This window comes from Numida meleagris, chromosome 1 (genome assembly GCF_002078875.1).
Source record: "Numida meleagris isolate 19003 breed g44 Domestic line chromosome 1, NumMel1.0, whole genome shotgun sequence".
Lineage (NCBI taxonomy): Eukaryota > Metazoa > Chordata > Aves > Galliformes > Numididae > Numida > Numida meleagris.
Window position 1 is genome coordinate 48,044,557 of NC_034409.1, and position 22,919 is coordinate 48,067,475.

The 22,919-nt window shown below is 39.6% G+C and overlaps 1 long non-coding RNA gene across 1 annotated transcript; it reads left to right on the forward strand.

The window, feature by feature from the left end:
• Positions 141–22,812, forward strand: LOC110405752. Its single transcript, XR_002443103.1, has 5 exons — positions 141–183; positions 12,569–12,802; positions 14,004–14,109; positions 21,822–21,907; positions 22,090–22,812. It is a non-coding gene; the product is annotated as an uncharacterized LOC110405752 (long non-coding RNA).

Here is a 22,919-nt window from a genome sequence, read left to right on the forward strand (position 1 = left end):
CACCAGGTGAGAAGGCGTTGCTAACCCAGAGAGCTCAGGTGCAAGCAGTGTACCTGAGTGACCAGAAGAAGTGGAGCCTGGATCCACCCCTCCTCACCCTCATTTAAGGGTTAGCAGCTGAGGTAATAGTATCTCTGGAGAGGGACTGTACTCTTCTTGAGCTGTTACAAGTCATCAGAAAGGGTGAGCTACTTTTCCTTCTTTATTACCTGCTGTTGCTCTGTAGTGCCTGTATCCCATTTGAAGGCACTATCATTGCCTTTTTTTTGCCATACATACCTCTAAGAGTTGTATCTGTTGCAGCTCTACTTAAAATAAAAAGCACTTGCGTGTCGGTCCTTTCTATGCTTACATGGAACCAACCTAGACCCATCTCTGTTTTCATTATCATCCATAACAGAAGATTCATTGTGGGCTGTGATTTTTTTTTTGGTTGGTTGTTTTTTTTTGTTACTTTTTTTCTTTTTAGAGGAGAAATGGGTCTTTGCATTGGTGTCATCTAAATTAACGCTTTTTCTCTGTATTTGATTAAATAAGTATAAGTGAGTAATATTTTAATACTTATAATTCTCTGTGTATTCTAAAGTGGCTTCAACTTCTGCCAGTCTCATGCTGGTACTTAGTCACATAGATATCCTTCCACTTAAGCTTTGTCTAAGAAGTGTGTTCTACTATACTTGTGGAGCAAGCTCTGCAGAGATGCTGGTTATGGCTTTATTTTAAGAGATGGTGATGTTATGGTGCCAATGGCAAGGGGCCGGAACTAGGTCTTTAAACACAAACCGTTCTATGATTCTAGCAGGTCAATAAAACACAAAGAACTCTAAAGGCTTCCCTGTCTCAGGTAAGTATCCTAGTCATGGGACTATGATGTCATGCCTCCTTGTACCAGGGAACCTTAAGTCATATACTGTCAATCAGCAAAGCTTCAAATGGAGATATGGAAGATGATGTTTCCTCCTACCCTAAAGCTGCCCCTGCTGCTAGTAGGTGCCACGCTTTCTGGAAGCACCACATGTTGGATCTGAATGAGGATGAACCAAGGTCATCTTGTTTCTGAGTTAGATTTCTCGTTGTTAGGATTTAACATAAAAAATAACATGGGTGGCATCATTCATACTTTATGCGGGAATATGGAAGTATGTATATGGGATTACTTTTTTTTTTTTTTTTTTTTGCTTTGCTGCTGTTTTGTGTTATTTGTTTTAATAAGAGCTTACTTCTAATATTCACAGTCCAAAGCCATTCTTCTAATTCAGTGGAGAGAAAATCGTAAGCTCTTGCTTCGCAAATTCCAGAAAAGAATGTAATTTCAAGTTTTGGCCCTGTTCACAACTAGGCAGTGGGAAATACTACTTCATTGCTAAGCTGGTAGATCAAAAGCAGAGCAGCTTCTCTGCTGGGTTATAGGTGCTTGACTTAGAGTTCCAACTTTTACACTTAAGTGGAGTTCCCAACTTGGAGAAGACAAGTGCTTTTTCTTCACTCTGTTAGCCAGTTGCACATTTTCAGTATAACAAACCATCTTGCATCAGTGTTTCCATTTCCTTTGTTGGCAACCCTCAAGCTCCTTATAGCATTATCACTACTTTCCTAGCAATTAGTTGGCTGTAACATTGACTTCTGAAAGGATTGTCTACAGTAATCATCAGAATGCTCTATTCCTCATTTAGATACTGTAAATCCAGCTGTCAGGAAATGTCAGATGATCCTCCTCTGGCTAAAACAAGTCTGGATCCTGTATGACCTATGGGTTTTGTACGTGTAGTTGCAAGCCTTGAGTCTCTTTTCAGATTTGCTGTTCTGAAGAGAAGGGAGGAAGGACACTTAAAATCGCACTTTCACTCGCTTTACTTGCTAGCATGTAAGCTGGAGAAGTGCTGTGTAGTGATCCTCCCTGCCACTGATTCATGATAGTGCAAGTTAAGCAAATAACGTTTGTGATATGTTTTAGATGAGAATCCCTCTGGTACAAGGAGAAATCCTTGCGATACTCTGGTAATATTTTCTTCTGGAATGACAAACTGCAACAGGTCCTGTTCTTCATGCTGATCAAAGTACCTAGCACTGATTTTGACAGTATTAAAACTCAGTCTAAGTCTACTCCTGTTAAGGACTCCCATCTAGTCACTTCACTCCAGTCTTCTCAGATTTTGTAGAAACCTGATTTGAACCAGCAGAACTGCATTCTTCAATGTCGCTGCCATGTGAAATCCTTTAGTAGACAATGGTCCTTCATTCATTACAAAATGTATAAACTGGATTACGTATCCTAAGGGTATATTCCTCAATCATCCTGAAAAGTGCAAAAGAGTTATATCAAGCTACAGCTGACTCTGTTTTCTTCCCAAAGCCCTACATATTTCACACAATAAAATCTGGCTTGGGTACGAACGTTCTGCTTATAACAGGAAAAGCCATTTGGACTATTCTGAAGACAGATATTGTTCAGAATGGACCACCTTTGCTTTTGCTTATTTCAAATGGATTTTGGCCCTGTAAGAAAATTCTCCAAGATAGTTAAAATGTGCCTCGTTTATGGCTGATGCCAAAATCTCAAGAGACAGCACCAAAGTCACTGATAAACAGGTGTGCAGGTAAGGCTCTGAGAGCTTTGTTTGCACATGGCTGATACCAGAGCCCCGTAGAGCTGCAGTGCTCTGTGGCGTTTCAAAACGTTTCTCCTCTCTATCAACATCTAGCTCAGGAGAAACATGAAAACATGAGCAGCGGATACCTATTAATATCTGGAAAACTCCTGAGCTTGGATTAGGAAGTGCACAATCATGAATGCACTGTATATACACAGCTTGAAGGACTTCAGTTATTGCTTGGAAATTTTATATATATAAATCGGTAAAACTCAAGGCAGTTTTCCTTCTAGGGCTCAAGCAGCCTTAGCTTCAAACAGCACACTGTAGGGATCTTTCTCTTATATCCCTCTCGGGAAGCCGAAGTCTGTCCGATCAGTGAGTGCTATGGGGGCCCTCTGGCGTCCAACAATTTTATAGATGCTCCTCAGACAAGTTAGAGCCTCTAAATTTTCTTAAAATCCATGAGCAAAACGTTTATTTTTGATTGAAATTAAAGCTTTAGGCTAGTAAAATCCAGGCATGGGATGTAAGAGATTTAATTTTGTAAGACCCTTTCATTTCATGCAAATACATCTTGAAAATGTCCTTTTCATAAGGGCCAAGATTGAAGAAAGATCATTACTAAAATTTTTGAAAAACAAATGGTGTGCAATGTAAATAAGCTCAACGCGTTTTTAGGCTTCAGACACATTAAGAAAAATTGAAGCATTAAAATATCTGAGAGGTGTGATCTACTCACAGCACAGCTCTCCTAGCTCGCCAGTAGTCCCTATTAACTGGGAGCTGAACTTGCTGGTGTGTCACCAGTGCAGATGCCAGCAGCAGATGGCTTTTCAACTGGGGAGAGAAACTGATGCTGCCTAAGATCAATGCTGTTATGGCACTTTCTGTGGAGTATTGTGTTCCAGATGGAAGAAAATCCTTAAAGGGCAGGAGACAACTGACCATTTCTCTGAGGGACGTAGCTAGGCAGAAAAAGTTGACAGATTAGTTGTGTTAACGGGTTTTTGGTGGTAGACTTGCAGCACAGAACTTAGATATTAACTTGGCACATAGTGCTGAGTCAGAAAGTGCTGTGCAAAGCTGCAGTCCCACAAAATAAAGCCAAGCTTGCATGTTTCCTCAAGAAAAAAAGCTAGGTAGTCACACAGAGGAAAAGTAGCACAAAATAGTGTTTGTCAAAATACTCAAAGGTGGCATGTTTCAAGAAACATATTGAGATGTTTATATGTGTATTTACAAGATATGAAATAAGAATATGCTCTACCCCTCTCTTGCATTTAAAGATAAAAGTGACTGTTGAAGTTCAGGTTCAGAATCTTGGAATTTTCTGATCCTTTATATAAACATTATTATTTTTTACTTTTCTGAAGTGTAGCTACTGCAACAGAGAGCACCTTGTACTGGAACCTATATTCCCAGAAGAACATAAATAATTACCATGGTGTCATTCTGATGATGAACAGTATGCTTTCCTTTTTTTGCTGAACATACTATTCTACAGACACCTGTGAAACAGGGCTATAATAAATTATGTTTATTGTGTACATGCTGCAGCATTGACTCTTGCAGTACCTTGAAATTATTTGTTGCTGCATTCAAGGAAAAGACCAGCATAAAGAGTTTTGTTAAAAGTCAAATATATACACTTTGGGTCTGTAGTCCTGGAATTAGACTCCTCTATTGCACATTAGATTTGGGAGGGTTTTGTGAATACACAGTTGTATGGTCTAAATTTTAAGGCATTCTCAGATATAGCATGATATTTAGCTATGTCAAATTACTGACAAATGCATAAAGGAAGAAGCATTTTTGGTATCCAGTGGCCCATATGAAAATGATCATAGAAGCCTATACAATAGATTATGCCTGGTTTTGAGACTGCAAAAGAAAATGGTGGGAATTTTTTTTGGAATACCTGTTACAAAACCCAGCAGTTTTCCTGAAAATTTGGGACCCAGAACTCAACCCGTTTTAATAAGTCTGTGAAAGTAACTTATTAGGACTGTAAAATCAAGTATAGTTTAGAAAATGTCATGATTCAGATGGTCAGTGCTACCTTCAAGTTTCTCTTGTATGGATGCATTTTGACGCATGCTTTCATTAAAAGTTATGCTTTGGATTTTTTTCCTTCAAGATGTTGTATAGAAGAGAGCTCTGACTTCATCAGTAGTTGTTCAGCATTTGGGATTCTCTCTGTACTTCAGCATGTGGTCCCTTGCCCAGTTCTCCATGCTGTGCTGAAAACCATGATTCACTGTCATATGAGTTCCTCCAGGATCATGTCACTGGCCTCTGATTATTTCCTGAGGTGTAAAGCAAATAGGCTTATCTCCTTAAACAGAAAGAAAAATCAAGGCTCTAAGTCGCTGAGATTAAAGCATCCACTCAGCTGAGGTAATTGAATTGTCTTGCACTTCATTAGTCAAAGTAGTTAGTGTGGTGCAGAACTGAATAAATTCAGGGGACTTTACTCACAGCTGGGAGTGTTTAGCAGCTAGTAAATGTGATTAATGGGCCTAAGGCATCTGTATGAAGAAGAATGTGTAGTGAAACCCCAACCCCCCCTCTACTGCCTTAGGAGAGGGTGAGCTTAGCTTCCTTGTCTGGTACCATGCTGAAATTCAGAGAGAGAAAAAAAACATATTATATTCCTAGAGACATAAATTGCCTCTAGGATGCCTGATGCAGAAGGCAAGAGAATCACCCAATTTTCCTGAAGTGGGCTCATCCATCAGAAACAGAAGCAGAGAGTCTTTAGGAGATTACAGCTCATCTTAAAAACATGTAAGAAACCTGAGTTCAAGAGGCCTGTGCCACTCTGATAAATTTAATTTTTTTTTCCTATATTTATAATATTTGACTCCATGGCATTTATAACCTTAGATGTGGCTTTATATGTTGCTCTGTGAAATAAAATCTGAACTGTACTGTGCACTATAAGCTCTAGATCATACTATAGATCATAGAATGGTCTGGGTTGGAAGAGACCCTTAAGATCATCTCGTTCCAAAACCCTGCTATAGGCAGTGACACCTTCCTCTAGAACAGGTTACTCAAAGCCCCACCGAGCCTGGCCTTGAATGCTTCCAGGGAGGGGGCATCCACAACCTGTCTGGGCAACCTGTTCCAGTGTCTCACCACCCTCACAGTGAAGAATTTCTTCCTAATATTTAGTCTAAATCTACCCTCTTCCAATTTAAAGCCATTTCTGTGCGTCCTGTTGCTACATGCCCTTTCAAAAAGTCCCTCCCCAGCTTTCCTGTAGGCCCCTTCAAGGTACCGGAAGGCCTCTATAAGGCTCCCCCTGGAGCCTTCTCTTCTCTAGGCTGAAGCGCCCCAATGCTCTCAGCCCCTCCTTGTAGGGGAGGTGCTCCAGCCCTTTGATTCTCTTTGGCTCTTCTCTGGACCCACTCCAACAGCTGCATGTCCTCCCTGTGTCACAGGGCTCGGAACTGGATGCAGTCCAGTTGAATAGGTGGCAGCCTCAAGCATTCCTGTTAAGTGTTTTGTTAAGAAATAAGCCAGGTTCAGATAGGGCTCTCAGCTTGGGCTACAACAGTTCAGTTCCAGTGACAAAGATGAAATAAAGAAATTTTAAAGAGCAACTACATACTGCATACACTCTGGTTTTTTTTGTTTGTTGTTTTTTGTTTATTGATTTTAACAGCCACTGATTACTTAGCCAACCAACTCCTTCTGAACATTTTAACAGAAATGAGTACTTAGTTGACTATGATAAGTGGCCGTAATTGTTCTTCCTGTTTAAAAAAAAAAAAAAAAAAAAGATATTGCATGAGTAGTTCTCCAAGATTTTGGTTTCAGAATGGTTTATAAAGATTAAAAGTATGTAAACTTATTTTAGATCTCTGATTTCTTCTCCTCTAACCCTTCCTTGAGGAATTGCCTCTCCACAATAAGCTTTTCGGTGCTTGTTGAACCCAGCAAAAATTTCAGGAAGACTGGATCACAAAATGGATACTTGGAGTGACTGCATGCCTCTCTTCAGGGAATTAGTTTAACAAGCGAAATTAGGTAACTAGTTCTTTTATGCTGTATCTGTACTTAGAGGAGTCAGGCAAAAACTCTTGAGAATAATTCACAGACCAGAGTTACGATCTTGCTACAAACGACTTGAGATGATCTTTGCTCTTGCAATTTATTTAAAGAACCTGGGGACACCAACCATCTAAGTCAGTTAACTGAAGTTATGCAGAGAGAATGTGTCCTTCTGTATTACGCTTTAGGGTCTGCCATGTTTCTGTTGTTCTGTGGTTGAACCACAGAAATTCTGTCCTTGGATGTGTAGACGCAGTCTTGATGTGAACCATAGGAAGTTGCTTGCACATCAGTAGGTGCAATCATACTACTCATTTTATTTCTTTAATGTGTATATACGTACATGTTTGTAGATATGTAAGTGGCACTTAGAATTTATTTCCTCTATTAAAGATCTGTGCTCAGCTTTTAGCAGAACTTTGCACAAATGTCAGTTCTTGATCAGTCTAGGTGTGAAGCAAACAACCGCCATGGGAAATCTGGTTGTCCCTTGAGAGTAAATACCTAAATGAGAAGCAACCGAAGGATAATTCCCTTTCCACAAAGGGGAAAAGATGGTGGTTGCCAACAGGGAAAACAAATTTTTCACTTAAAATATTTGTTAACATAATGTAGTCCAGTTGCTCTTTTGTATCCAGTTGTGTTAGATGTTCTAACAGCTAATACCAGGATTTGGAAGTTGGGCAAGGAGACGTTAAGCTCAAAAGTTTGAACTGGGGCATATATAAATATAATGAGGCTAAAAGCTGTTTTTCTGCTTAATCCAGACTTTGGAAAAAAAGTCCTGCACAAGCACTTTCAGTTTTATGCTGTGCGCAAATGTCAAATATGCTTAGTTGGCACAGAATTTTCTTGAAAGTAGTTGGTGTCATCCCATTTGGCTAAATATATTTCCACATACGTATAGATACCAAATATATGTGAGACAAAAAAGTGCTGATATAAACTTATGAGTTTTTTTAGTTTGTAGAGATTGGTACTGTTGGTCTGTTGCTGTGAGTTTTGTTGCCATATTACCTATAAATCACCTATACCCTAAAGGTATTGTTGATACTTAATATTTTTTGTAAATACTCGATTATTATTTTTTTGTTGTTGTGAAGAACAGTAGTTAAGGCTATGAATATTCTATGCACATCTATCTGTGTAATTGCACTGAGAGTACCAGGTATTAACTGTGATCTATGAACACGTATGCTGAACCACTGTAGTTTCATGTGGCCCATCAATACAGAAGAGTTGATGTGGTCTGCTATGGTGCACCTCCCCTTTCTGGATCGTAAATGCCAGATTGCTCAGTGAGTTTGGAGTAGGGTGAGGGTGAAGAAGACAGACAAGCATAGTGCTGGAGAGCGAGGTGCTGATGTGTTTAGAAATAGATGTTTTCTGAAGTGAGAAACCCTCAAAAAGAATAGTTGGAGTGAGAAAAATTAGGATGAAATGGATCTTCCTTAGCTTGATCTAAACAAGACATATGCATGTTGGCTGTTGGGCTCTGAACACCCCATTCCTCTAATGCTCTGTCTCTTTTTGGCCAGTAAAAACACTTTCACTTGAATATTTTCTAAACAAGCGTTCATCTGTTCCTTTCCTCTGCCAAGCACAAATTTTTTACAGACTCAGCATTTCTGTGATTTTGTTCAAAACAGTGTATAGCTTGATGGAGACTATTAAGATGGTGAGATTCCACTTGGTGAGGATGAATCTCAAAGCAGGGTGAACTGGGCTCATTTGAACTCTGTTCTCCCCCCACTCCCAAATCCTGTTTTTGTTTCCCCCTCACCACCCACTTTAGAGTAGGTACACTTCCTACTCTTTTAAGGATGATGTTTGTGAAACCTGGGTTTATTAAGCTTTATTTTCAAATTTTATTTATTATTTCTGTGCGCTGGTTACTAGTTTTGTTATGTGACATTTTAGCTTTAATATTCATTAATAGTATATGCATAAACTTCTAATTCAGTAAAAATGGGGAGGAACAGAATTTCCCTGTAAGGGTACTATATTAAGTAGGTCACCTGAAAACAGAATACTCAGTATCTGTAGAGAGCAAAAGGGACCAAGACTTTTTAAACTGCAGAAGATATTTGGAAATGTGGCATCTCAACTCCCTTAACTGCGTAGAAGGGTTAACCAGAGGATAAAGAGAGCATCTTCCGGAGCAGGTACCCCAGGAAATACCTTGAGACAGGCTCCTAAGCAAACTGGGCAGGCAGCAAGCTGAACTCTGATCCAAGATATGGTCCTGCTCAGTCCTCCTTCCCTGCACTGCAGAGCTTTTGATCGTTTCCCATGGGACAGAGCCAGAGCTGCTGCTAGAACTAAGGCAGTTTTAGACCAGGAGACAAGGGATGTCTGCCCCACCTGGTATAGCTGTGACCAGCAATGGCAGGGCCTCACCAGTGTATTATAAAGTTTTTGGTGTTTCCAAGCAGCTTTAAGCAGGGCATCCACAGCTGGGCTTAAGACTCTGGATAGGAATCTCAATCTTAAGACTCCCTCCTGTGTCCTCAGCAGAGGAGGGGAAGCAGGGAGCTGGCCCTGCTTGCCATAGCAGGCAATGAGGCCCAGATGTCAGGTTGGATATTGGGAAAAGATTCTTCACCAGAGTGGCAGGGCTCTGGAACAGACTCCCCAGGGCAGCAGTCATGGCCCCAAGATTCTAGGCTTCAAGAAGTATTTGGATAACGCTCTCAGACACATGGTTTGATTTTTGAGTGGTCCTGTGTGGGGCTAGGAGTTGGACTCAATGATTGTTATGGATCCCTTCAAACTCTGTTGAGCTTTCTGCCTCATGCCCTGAGCAGGGACAGGTGAGGCAAGAGATCAGCCTGCTCAGAAATGTAGGGTTGAAATTCATCCCCAAAGTCTCTTAGACTAGTGTTGTTTGTAGAAGGAATGATGTGGGGGTTTGCTCTCCATACATGCACCTCTTTTTGCCGTACTGTCTTTCCTGCAGGTGCGTTAAGCTCATCCTTCAGCAAACTCATGCCCTCGTGTGAGACCGCTGAACCTGGCTGTCCTTACCACCGTCACTCAGGGAGGGCTGTGCACTGAGAAGGTGCTAACTGAACAAACACGTGCATGTCTCTGCAAAGCCTCTTGAGCATGTTGGTGCATTTTTTCCCCCCTCTGATGGAGTTTGGTTCCCTACAGAGCAGCCTGGCTGGAGCAGCAGCTGTGTCTGTCTGACTGCGAGGATTGGGATGAGCTGGCAAAGGAGAGAGGAGGAGGAAAAAGAAAAGAAGCTTTGCATGGCAGGACTGAGCTTCTAGCATGTGACGGTGTGTACCTTGCAGGCTTCGGGCAGCAGCGGTGGAGGGAAGAGGCTCTGCAGGATGGGGGCATCCCGCACACCGGCTGGCAGCAGGGGTCTGCGGGTGCGTGGGGCACAAGGGACCAGCCGCTGCCACACTGCCACAGCAGCATCAGCCTGCAGCCCGGGCAGAGCAGGCTCACAGACCACACAGGGTAAATGATTTTTTTTTTTTTTTGCTTGCTTGAGTAGTTTGGTTTTGTTCTGTCACGGGGCAGAGACAGCAGTTTACTGTGTTGTGCAGTTGTGTGTGGCACTCCGGTGCTGATAGGCGAGGAGGAATATTAGGGATTGTTTTTAGGGATTACTGGTGTATGAGGATATTAAAATAATAATAATAATAAATTAGGTTTTCAGGGAGTTTTTGTGCATGGTGGGTTCTGTGAGACAACCAGCCTGGGAGCAGTCTGTGCGCAGCAGTGACAACTTGGAGATGTAGATCCACCGCTGCACAGAATGCTGTGGGAAGGGAAGAGAGGGAGAGAGGCAGGCATCTAGAGCAGGGCAGCACAAAAAGTGCTCGGCTGATAGGAAACCTGGGGGACTGGGGTAGCTAGGTTTGTATCCGTTTTCAAAGTGTAAGACTGACACCTTTGGGCAATGCATCTGCAAAGCTCTAGGGAAATAACAAGCCCGTTTCTATCATCTACCCTGGGAGAAAAGGTTCCAGAACATACAATTTAATTTACATTTCGCTAATGAAGGATGTGTGTACTTCTTGTTCTGTGAAGCGTAACTGTACCAACACATCAGGGAACAGCATTAAGCTCACGGCAGGAACGTTGTCTGCAGATTCATAAGTGCTGCTGTGCTTCCAGCCATACACTATTATGCTGTGAAGCATTCTCCTTCAGCTCATCTCGGCAACCCCTTCCCTGCCGTGCAATCGAGGAGCTGCACTGAGAACTAGATAGTGCTTTCTGTGGATGTTTCAAATTGAGAATATGTTGGCACAGATTTTGTGCAGATTTGTGCAGTAATCAATGCACTGCACTCTTTGGGTACTTTGTTTTGTCTCAGCTGCTGCTCTGCTGTCATGCAGTTGAGCATATCTGTCCTTGCAGCAGCAAGGTTAGCCAGGTCCTTGCCTTTGGCAGCGATCCATGGAGTTGTGTGCACCTTGAAAGATAGATTTGTGAATTCTGACAACTTCTTTATAAAGTGGTTCCTGCTTTTTGAAGTGGTACATGTTCGGAGCCATTTTCTTTTTTTCTTTCCTCAAAAGCTTTGTACAACTTCACCATGTACAAAAGAAACAACTGTTACGGATTTGCAATTTAGTAATTTAGAATTGACATTCACAGAGTGTCTCAGATTCTCTCTCTCTCTCAGGCTTCTATGTATGAGGAAATATATCTATATCTAGATATTTGTATCTAGGTACACTTACATACCACCGATGCATACACATTTCTGTACACAATATTTTCATTAGACAATTATTCTAATGTGGCTACATAAAGTGGTTATGGTGACGGCTGTTTTTTACTTTGTTTAATCTCAATAGCCACATCAGCTAAAACCTTGGAGGGCCTTCTCTTCACTCAAGGCTTGTGAGTAGTTTTTATTTATAAATTTAGTTTGTCAGTCTCAGTCTGTACATTACATGCTTACAGCCACAGCATATGCTCTTTTGCAGATAAACCTCCAAGTGAAACTGGAGTTTTAGAATAGGCTGTATGTTTCTGAATGGATTAACGGATAAACAAGAAAACTAACACTCTCCTCCATGCATTATATTTGTGGTTTGGGGTTTTCTTTTTTTTCACGGGAAAAAAAAATCAATAATGTGCTTTCAGATAGGTTTGTGGAATGATTCTTTATTGCTAAAAGTGAAAATCAATGTCTACTGGAAATGATAATGGAGAAAGGAGGGGCTGCAAGCTTATTTTAAAAATCTGAACATAGAGTGAGATATTTGAAGTGCTTATGGATTTTTCACTGTTACATCCAAGTTAAAAAGTAGCTATAAATTCTGTATCATATATATATGTACTAACACTTTCATCTTTCTCAACATTTTTAATAAATTAATCAGACACTATTGCATAAGTGTAGTATTTAGTTAGTGGCTACCTGTGTTCAGAGAAATCTAAATAACAAGAAAAATTGAGTAAAAAGCCATGGTTCAGGTACCCCTAGACAATGCCACGCCTTGCTAGTTCCACTGTCAGTATTACTGATATGCTGAAATGTGTTGCACATTTCCAAGAGAAATCTAACAGTACAATGGAGGTTAACTCCCTAGAAAATCTACCAATCCTGTTTCCAAGGAAAGCATGAACCAAAATTTTCTCTAAAGAAAGGGATGAAAGTAGGATGGATGGATTTTTGTTAAATGATGTCTACTACTAATAATAGTCCTCTCTATTATCTAGCAATATCTTATTATATTTCACTGAACTTTCTGCAGTGCTACCCTGTTCCTTCTCTAGAGTGGCCACACTTGAAAGCCCTTGATATATGTACGTATCTACCAGTGGCTACCTCGTATAACTCAGAATAGGAATTATATAACCTTATCATAGCTTCCTTCTCCAAAATCGTAAGTTACTACATAACAAGGGTACAAGTTTTAACTTCAGATGTTTGTTGTTAGGTTCTGACACGGCTGGCACACTTGCAGTAGGACTGCTTCACTGGAAAAATCCATATGTGTATGGGAACGCTCACCTCCCTCTCATCTTATCTGAAGATGCCTGTTGTCCTGCATTTCAACGTTTTCCTACACAAAATGACTTATATCCTTTATCCTGTCCAGCTTCACTTTCTATCACTCCAGTGCCTTCATACAGCAGTAGCAGTCAAGAAACTTTAAGTCAGTACTCTACAGGTAAGTGATTATTTTTTACACATCAGAACATAGTTTAATCATCAGTTTTACTACTTAAGTTAAATAACTTTCTCCTGCCAGACAGCTTTGTCTGCTCCTAAGGAGGGATTAGACCACAGAAGCTCCATGTAGGAATTTAAGATTGTACCAAGTAACACTTGTTCAAACAATTTGTCTCCTGGTTTAAAAGTATCAGAAACAGTGACACGTTCTCAACCACAATAATATTTTATTAGTGTATGCTTACTTTAAAAGTGGTAGACAAACTTTTTGACAAGCAGGTGGAGGCATTCAGGGCAACACTGTCTTTTTTGTGCTTACAGTAAAATGTTGTGTGATGGAGGATACCCTGATATGTTTATCATGCATTCAAAACACTATGAGCAGTTGGCTTATCACAAGCTACGTACAAGAAGTATCCAGTCATGTGCATGGGAATGCACTTGTGCTTCCAGCCACTACAGGCTTATGTCTGTCAGAAACTAGGGAAAGAAGCGTGCTGGTCAGCAATGGGGTGCTTCCACTCCAAGGTTCAGGGGCCTCTGAGGTTATTCAGGAAAGAGGATGACTGGCAAAGGGCTGTGGTGGTAGGACAAATCACTTGACCCATAGTCTGCTCCCATTTATATCTGGCAGGCCTTTGATTAAGGTGACAATAAGGAAGTGGGTCATGAACTCAGTAAGTTTTCCTGGCTGGCAGATGGGGCCCTGATCTCCATGATTCCTAAATGGATTCTCATATAAGGACTGGTTAATATCTCCTTTCTTGTGTAGATAATAGGGTGGGATTAGCAAGGTTCTGCCTAGGTGCCAGGAAGCAGAAATGTTTGTATGGGGAATGGGGTCTTAGTGGATCCAGTGTTGAAGGGAGTAATACTGGAAAAGGGCCAGCCTGAATTCCTAGTTCTGTGTTCCAGTTCTTAAAATGTATGTAATGCTGTAATACTTGCTGACAACTGGAGGCTGAACATGATCTGTAGTAAAAAGTATGGTCAAGTATGCATTATTCTGTTGATTGTATTACTGCTTTTTTGTTGTATTACATAAATATAATTCACTGTAATTGATGTAATTGTGTCATCAAAAAATAATGGGCTTGAAACTCTGCAACGGTGCTGAAATACAAGCAAAACTGATTTCTTACCTCCCAGAGCTTTCTGATATAATGTCTTGTCCTCTCAAATTGAATGGATTCTCACAGAAGCCAAAAATCCTGGGATCCGGTACTTCAAATACCATTCCTAATGTCTTCTCTGACAGCAACACCTGTAAAGCAGGAGTGCTAGTGCAATTGCTAAGCAATTCAGGTAAGGGTAAATGTGGCTTTCATTTATCTACATTCCTAGTTCCAATTAAGAGCGGTATAAATCCACACATCTTGTGCACAATTTGGTGATCTTTTTATGAACTCCATGACTATATCCTAGAAGCTTATTTTATATATCCTACCATCTGTTGTAATTATAGAAATACTGTATGTGCTGTGAAATACTTAATATCTTTTCCATATGAGGAGTGATAACTCTCCAGTTTTAATTATGAAGTTGTTTAGTGGCATGTGAGCATTACTTCAAGGTTCTGGGAGACTTCAAGGTCTCCTAGAGTTGATGTTGTGGATGAGGGAGAAATACTAGTAAAAATAGTAGTACAATAATAAAACTATAATAAAGCCTGATAAGGAACTGCCAGCTCTGCAGAAACACCTTTGTAGGTCTAAAGCATGGCTACATATAGTCAAAGGTGCTGGTATGACACTAGCAAGTCAAATGCCAATGCCCCAGTTTTGCTCTTTAAGAGGTTACAGTGTCTTCTAAGAAAACATAGCAAGAAGATTATGTAGGTGTTCTACCAAAGAGCTGCACAGTAGCAAGGCAGCACAGCTGAGGGAATGTCCATTCCCAAAAGGGCTGAGAGGTCCTGGTGCATAGCATGACTTGTGCCCAAGGAGATGCAACCTTCATCCTGAGTTAATTTCCTTATTTCCTCATCAGTCCAAAACCTGATTATCCGATTATCCAGTGTGACTGGATTGCAACACTAGTAATAATCCCAGTGTTATATAATAACACTCCTACAACATAAAATTTTCTCAGTTTTTTTTTTTTTAACTTTATCGAGTTTTCAGTGCCTATCTTGCAATGAGGGAGAAGCTTGTTTGCAGCAAAGAGAACAGCTGCTCAGCAGCGTACAGAATTCAGTGCAAGCTCAGGTAAGAGCACTGCATCAGCTGAAATGGGTGGATTTTCTGAAAAGACAGAGGGTAACTTAGGGGATGATTAATGAGATTGAGTATACCCTATCCAGAGCCTGTATCCAGGCTCATGTCCAAGACTACCTGATCAGCTCATTTACAGGAAAGATGCAAAAGAATACCATGCCACAGGGTTGTTGTGCAGCTACTCTCTTGTGAATTCATACCAAATTCTAACGTTTTGATAGCATACTAGAAAAACAAACTATGTTAAACCACCAGTACGTGATGAAGACATACATTATAGTTTCAAAAGAATTCTTTTATAACCACCAATACTAGGAAAATTCTGGCTGCTTCCTCCACAGCAGCACATGTTCAGACCCCTGTAATAAGCTGTGCTTGGGATGTCTGAGCTGAATTTCAATGTATGGAACAAGATAATGATGCTGAAAATGAGGTATTGACACAATAAAATTGTGCATTTAGGTACGCAGTGTGAAAGATGTAGAACTGCCACTAATAGCATTTGGGGAGCACATTTCAATGGTTGCTTTGTATCCTACTTCAAACATTAGTCTCAATTCAGGGCATTTGTAGCTTCACAGCATTCTGTAACACTAGATAATTTACAGAGTGGTACTGGAGACTGTTCTTGCATATTGGAGTATAATGAACATCAGAATCCATTTTCTGTACTTCAGGAAGGAAATCTTGAGTTTCTAATATGACTTCTGTTTTGAGAAAAACATTTTTGAGAGGTTTACACTGACTGATTTAAAAAAAAAAAAAACAAAAAAAAAAACAACAAACGTGTCTGCTCAGAATGGGACAAAATGTGAAGAATTATTCTGTGCTAGTTTCCCAGCTCAGAAATCTTGTCAAGTGCACAGGCAGAGAACATAGTTTTGATAACTGTTTGATTAAAAACCTTACTTTTTTAACTGGATTACATTTTTGATGTGAATTTCTGGTTGCAGATAAATTTTAAAATGCCTATCAAAACAAACAACAGCAGCAAAAAAAGAAAGTTAAATGTACCATCTCTGGAGGTGTTCAAGAAATGTGTAGATGTGGTACTGAGGGATATGGCTTAGTGGACAATAGTGGTGGTAGGTGGGCAGTTGGACTTGATGATCTTAGAGGTCTTTTCCAATCTTAATGATTCTATGACTATGATTCTATACTTGGCTTTTGCTGGGCCAGACAGGAAGATGACTACATTAAAACTGGAAATGCATGCAAGAAAAAAGCACATAGTATTCTGTCAAGTTGAAGAAGTGACACTTGAAAGTAGTCTGCATAGTCAATGGTAATTTAATAACTCAGTTAAAATGTAGATGCTTTATAATAAGAAAAATAAATATTTTATGATAATTGCACGGCATATATTGATTTCCTTGGATATAATATGTCCTGAAGGCTTTAAGACAGATGTTACGTTTGCATAAAGTGTATCGGACTATTAAACATACCAGTTCCTAGAGGATTTTTCTAATACATTTTTAAAATATTTTGATATCCCCAAATTTTGATATTTTTAAATATTTTATTATTCTCTGTTGCATACATTTGCATAGTGTCCTTTACAGTTTACTAGATTTTAAAATTACTTTTTTTTTTTAAATTTACTAATCCTCTTCATCACCGCCATCTTAAGGATCTATTCTCCTCTAAGACTTTTATAATGCATTTGTTGTATCTTTTCTAGATTCTTGTATTTTACTACCTGTAATTGCCTTTGGTCTTTAGGCCATTCCTTTAAATTCATGAGGTTCATTTTGAATTCTGAACCAGTCCTACATGTGGTTTAAAATACATAAGTTTTTGTCATCAGCAACTTTTAAACACAAAATACCATAAAGAAAACAAATCTTGAAATTACTTCCCAATTTTAGTACTAATAATCTCAACCTTTTATTTAATCCATTTCTGTACTGAAATAAGCACACTTTCCTCTAGGCTGTATTTCTTTTTTGTTTATTATAGCAGCTTGTTACCCTCAAACGCTAGATCAGCTGTTTTGAAAGCAATTATATTGATTTACCAGAAATTGTTTCTGAAAAATCTATTGGCTCTTTGTTATCTTATTTTCTTCAAGGTGCTTACAGACTGCTTGATTTATTGCTTGCTTTCTAATTTGTCACCATCTCTTCTCAAATATCGACGTTAAGCTGACTGTGCTGTAATTACCCGAAGTACTTTATTATGCCCTTCTCCACTGCTAGACCTTACCTCATCCTTACTTAGCCGATGTTCTCCTTAAAATGTATATAGATTCCTAAATACCAGTTATGGGAAATGTGAAGTAGGCACCTCTATGTCCTTCCTGGGTCTGTGCCTGTGTGCCTGCTATGTGAAGGTATGAGATGGAGTAATTTCAGGAGAACTTGTATTCTGAGCAAAGGCACAGAAAATGCATTGTTTCTTTTACATTCACACCACATCTGTTTTATTTCACTGATGTGATTATAGCATCGAACCTTTCCCCTTGTTTCTATGATGCAGGATTTAGTTTCACAGTAATATTGCCATCTGCTGTGAATGCTATATTTGTCATGGACAAAAATCAAACTGATTTGTGTTTCTTGATACTGTATGTATAAGTGCATACTTAAATAGGTTCGTTGACCGTGTAGCTTCCGTATATTTTTTTTGACAACCATCTTGTTTCATGATGCTTCTAAGGCCTGCTTTAAATCACACAATAACAGCAAAAAGCTGTGTAGAGAAGTAACTTGTGACAGTAACTACTTTTTAGTATGATGGAAGAATCCAGTTAAAGTTGTTTGTTAAAATAGGCACAAAGGAAGAGAGTGCAATAGATCTAATATTAGCTGAATTTTGTAAAAGGCATAGTGTAGGCCTACCTAGGATTTTTTTTTTTTCTCACTTGCAGAAAATTGAGGCTTAGAATTACAATGTGAATAAGGAGATAATTGAGAGGGACATGACAACTGTCCTGGGAGAAGTAATTCTAAATAGAAGGGAGATTAATAGTGGAGTTTCCTCACTGTTGGTCTTGGAAATAAGATAAATATTTTTAGGGATGACATCTGCCTGGAAAAGAGGAGTGCACAGATGGGCTGAGCTGGTGAGTTGAATAGTAGGAAGAATTTTGTCTCAGAAAGAGTGGTGATGCTTTGGAACAGGCTGCACACAGAGGTGGTGAAGTCACTGTCCCTGGTGGTGTTCAAAACACATGTGGATGTGGCACTGAGGGACATGGTTTAGTGAGCAATATTGGTGATGGGTGGATGGTTGGACTAGGTGATCTTAGAGGTCTTTTACAACCTTAATGATTCTGTGATTCTAAGCTGGAATAATCATCACTGCAGAGGAGAACGTGAAAGCCATGTGGGAAGGAATGGATGACTTCTGTGAACAGAAAAAGGGAAGTGTGATAAAATAAAATAGCACAGATTTCAAGACTGTGCATAAAAAGGATTTTATTTTGTCATGTGAACTGGGAGTCCTCAACTGGAAAAGGCAGAGGAATATAAACTCAGCTACTAATAAGGAGTGTACTGTGAAAAAACAAATGGAAGCCTGGGGTGTCTCAGATGAAATATTTGATGCAGAGGGAGAGATTAAAGTTCGTATACAAAGAGGGTAAAAAAGCTTGCTGTGCTAAGCAAAGCAAAACCAATTTAAAAAAATAAAGAAAGTCAATGCCAGTAGGTTTCATTTTGTTTATTTAATTATTTACTGTTTATTAAGTCTGAGAAATACCTCTTACAAAAGAACAGGTATCTAATCTGTTCACATATCCTGATCAGCAGCTTCTGAGATTGAAGAAACTGTTAAGTGACCCCAGAGGTGCAACTGCTGATGTTAGCACTTAATGAATTAATGGGTTCTGGTAGCAAATCCTGCTTTGGAGGGCTCACAAACTGCCTGACTTCTCGGGACTGCATACAAAGGGGAAAGCCACAAGATGGTGCTGCCTCTCCTTATCACGGGTGGAAGCATTATGAAAGCAGCAGACCAATATGCGGTGGCTTTCATGTATGTGACATTTCCGTGCTCGTCCACCAAGTGACTCCAGTCAGAGACCCAGTTTCGTCTACGGTTTGTCGTTACACACTGATTCTTCTTAAGGAGTCTGAATAAGGACTCCTTGTATCAGAGGAAAAGAAGGAGAAGAAGATAGAACTGGAAAGATGACGATTATTACTCTTGAGATTGTATGTTCTACTGTTCTTCTTTCAGCTGCAAAGGGATTAATAAAATTACAAAATTGAGAAATAGGAAGAAAGTGCATGTTTCTGATTAGACGTCTGGATTCTGGTTAGAGTGCTCACCTGGCGGTCCAGATACTATGTGCTGTTTCATGTACTGATGCCGAAGGCAATATTCACTGTGCCTACAGTGGTCTTGACTGCTTCTGCTTCTCTGTGTACACTCTGTATAAGCATATCAAGATAGGTATCATTTGGGGAGGTTTGTTTGATGCTCCTTCTATAGGTGTCTTCAAAGGTTTGAAAGAGAACGAGGTTTCAGCAGTCTAGGAGCTCTATGCTAGGCGGCCATAAAGATAATGAGGTTTATAAAGAGGAAGAATATTGCTTCCAAATATGCAACTTAGAAACCCTAAAGGTAGCTGAACCCAAAAAATGATGCAGCCCAGGTGATAACTTCTGTCCTGACTGCCAGCACCCTGCCTCTGCTGCAGTATGTGGCCATGGGTAGAATGCTTTTCCTTCTCAGGTCTTTCATTCAGCTACCAGCAGTCTCCCAGTGTAATGAACAACAACTGCTAACTACTTTTATCAAAGTTAGAGGGAGTGCACTTTGTTACAGAATACCTTTCCAGAAACGCAGTGTTGTCTTTGGCTCCGAAAGGGCAGTGTATGCTTTTATCACCTGTGAAAAATGAGACAAAAAGTGTTTAAACATGTGATGGCAGGAAAAAAAAACAAAGAAACAATCAAGCAACAACAAAAGAACATACTGCATTCAATAAGTATGATGAATTAGGATCCTAAAAAAGAATATTAAGTATTTTGGTAACATCAGCCATCCTTGCTGACTCTTGGGACACAGAGTACCATTAGGTCTACATTTTCAAATATCTGAATATGTGTATTTAAAGAAAAATTTTGGAACTTCTTTGTCTTCTGACCTTACTGTAGGTTCAAGCCCGAAAGCCACTGAAGTGCCTGGTTCTGATCCAGAAAAGCATTTAAGTGTATGCTTCATTTTGAACTTGAGAGTCATGCCACTGAACTCAATCTATCTGATTCTCTATTGGATCTTCCCACTTGGCAATGAGAAACCAAAACTCATCTAAGAACAATGAGCTGGAGTTCCTTTTGGAAGTCTTATTTTTAGAAATGCCAACAGCCTGGATCGTGCTCTGTTGACTGAGGACATTCAGCACTGACAGTACTAAGATGTGCTTCTTGTAGTGCCGCGTCAGTGCTTCAATGCTGTCTTTATAGAGCATCTTTAGAGCTATGAGTGCATTAACTGCAGACTTTTCTGCTAACATCTCTTCTGAAATTAACTGCAAGGTCTTTCTTGTGGGTATTTGCCCTTTTTGCTGATCTGAGGTTGGCCCGTTACTGTACAAATTTAAATTGATGCTATTGCCATTTGTTCATTGCTAGTGTTTCACGTGAACTGAAATGGAGCAGGATATATAATGCACTCTACTTCTCATGTTGCTGCTTGGTTGACAGGCTTGGACTTATAAGTTTCCCTTCATTTTGCTTGTCATGTTCTTTGTTGCCTACATCTTTACTGTATATTGACCACAACAGATGCAAAAATGTTATTTGAATTTCAGATTTCATGGAGATTCCTCTTATCTGGGTGTCATTCTGGTTTTGCATGCTGGCTGGTTGAAGCAGAAAAGGGTTATGATGGAGTTATGGATGGTGCAAGAATGTTTTTACATAAGAATGTGTCTCTGAACCACTTCTCCAGTGGAGTCCTCTAGCACTATGGAGTCTTAGCATAAGATGGAAGTGTTTAATTAGCACTTTAAACCTGATAGGGATTTACTGATACTCTGCAAAACAACAGTCAGTTTAGCTTTTCTGTCAATGACATGCCCTACTCAGTGTACCTATCTTGTATATTTTATAATCAAATTAATAGTATATAGTAAAAGACAAGGATAAAATATTTATTTAAAATCTTATTAACTTTACAGAACAAAAATGGGTACATTTCCCAACTACATCTCCAGAGAAATTAAGTGTCCAGAAGAATGTTTATTTTATTGCTCATTAGTGAATAGAACACAGTTAAACCTTGAAGTGTTGCGTGTGCAAGTAACTTATATATCTTTGTGCTGGAAAAACCTATTAAAAAAAAACCCTAATAAGTATCCTTTTGATAGTCATATTGAGGAGACTGAATTAGAAGGGAAAAAAATGGTTAATGTGGCAAAACTATAAAGAAAACAAATTCTTAATGAGTTTTTTTTTCCAGTTCAATATAGGTAATGAAGTCTTGGTCTTTTGAAAGAGAAAGGATGTGTCAGAGTTGCAAATGTCAAGTAGGAAGCATTCAAATGTAGCACTATAGTTCAAGACTGAGACAGGGAGCAGGAGCCGTAAAATTAAAATGGAATGAGCTATGCAGAATAGCTCCAATCAAGCCCTTCTTTTATTTCGTCCTTTTGTCTTTAAAGCTTGGCTTAAGGTAATTTGCTTGGTTTCTCTTCACTCCCTCAATTAGAAGAGAGATTATCGATTTCCTCAAAAAAGCTGGATATGCAAAATTGAAGATTTAAATTGAAAGCTGTCTGCTTTCACCTATTTGTTTCTTTCTCTTTTGCTTATATTTTTCTTTCAATTTTATATTTCTTTCTCTTAGTCATTCTTCTAGTATTCACTGCATACCTCTCAAAATTGGGATGGATGCTTGTGGGCTGGTGGAGATGCAGGCTGCTGACCCAGCTGGTGAGTGCCAAGGAGAGAGCAGATCCCCACACTCTGGAAAACTGTTTTGCAGACAGCTCCCTGAACTGTAAGAGGGAAGCAGGGGCTTATTTGGCACTTGCTGATCTAGTGTTCAGTAGATTATCGGCTGCTTTGTACTTGTGTATCATCAGTTTTAATACTCTCTTGACATTTATGCCTAGGCAATGTCTTGTGGTTGAGAAGTCTGAGAAGTGTTTATTTCTGGGGAAAATCCTCAGACAGAGTTCTAAGTCCACCGATGTGCTTGTGCATGAATCCCTCTGACCAGAGTGCAAGAGCCCTCCTTGATTTTCAGTTTGAAATTCAAGATTGTATGTAAACTCCGTTGGAATCAATGGGAAGACTGACTTGTACTGCAGTATGAGGTGATGTAATCCAGGATGAGCAAAACTTTTACTCAGATTTGACCACTTCTTCAAACATATTTTAGAAGCTCTCCTTGCTGCCTCCTGTGTGTGATCATGCATTTTCTTTTGGTATTGTGTTTATAACTAAGCACTCTTTTGCTGTCACACAACTGCTATCTCTCTGCACTGCCTATCCTTCCTTTGTCCAGTTGTTTCCTACCCCCTTGCTTCCTTTCCTCTTAGAAATAAACTTCAGAAATCCCCTGGAAGAGACGCTTATTTCTTGTTGTTGGTAGAGAAGAAAAATGCACATGCAGGATACTATTTTGTGGCTACAGAAATAATTGCTGCTTTGCAAATGACAAGTTCTCAAAGCCCAGTCAGCTTTTGCATGTCAAGAATAAAAAGTGGAAACACACCTCATGTACAAGAAGCTGCATACTTCTTTCTTACTTTAATACTTCCCCTAGATGCTTCATTTCTCTGTTGCCAGAAATCCTGTCATTCACATGCTTGGAAAACTTCGGTCTTTAAGATGAAAATACTGCAGAAGAAAAATGAGATATTTGAGGGGACGCTTGTGGGGGAAGGGAGAATATCATTACAGCTCCATACATAAAGATAAGAACATGCTGCACCAAATG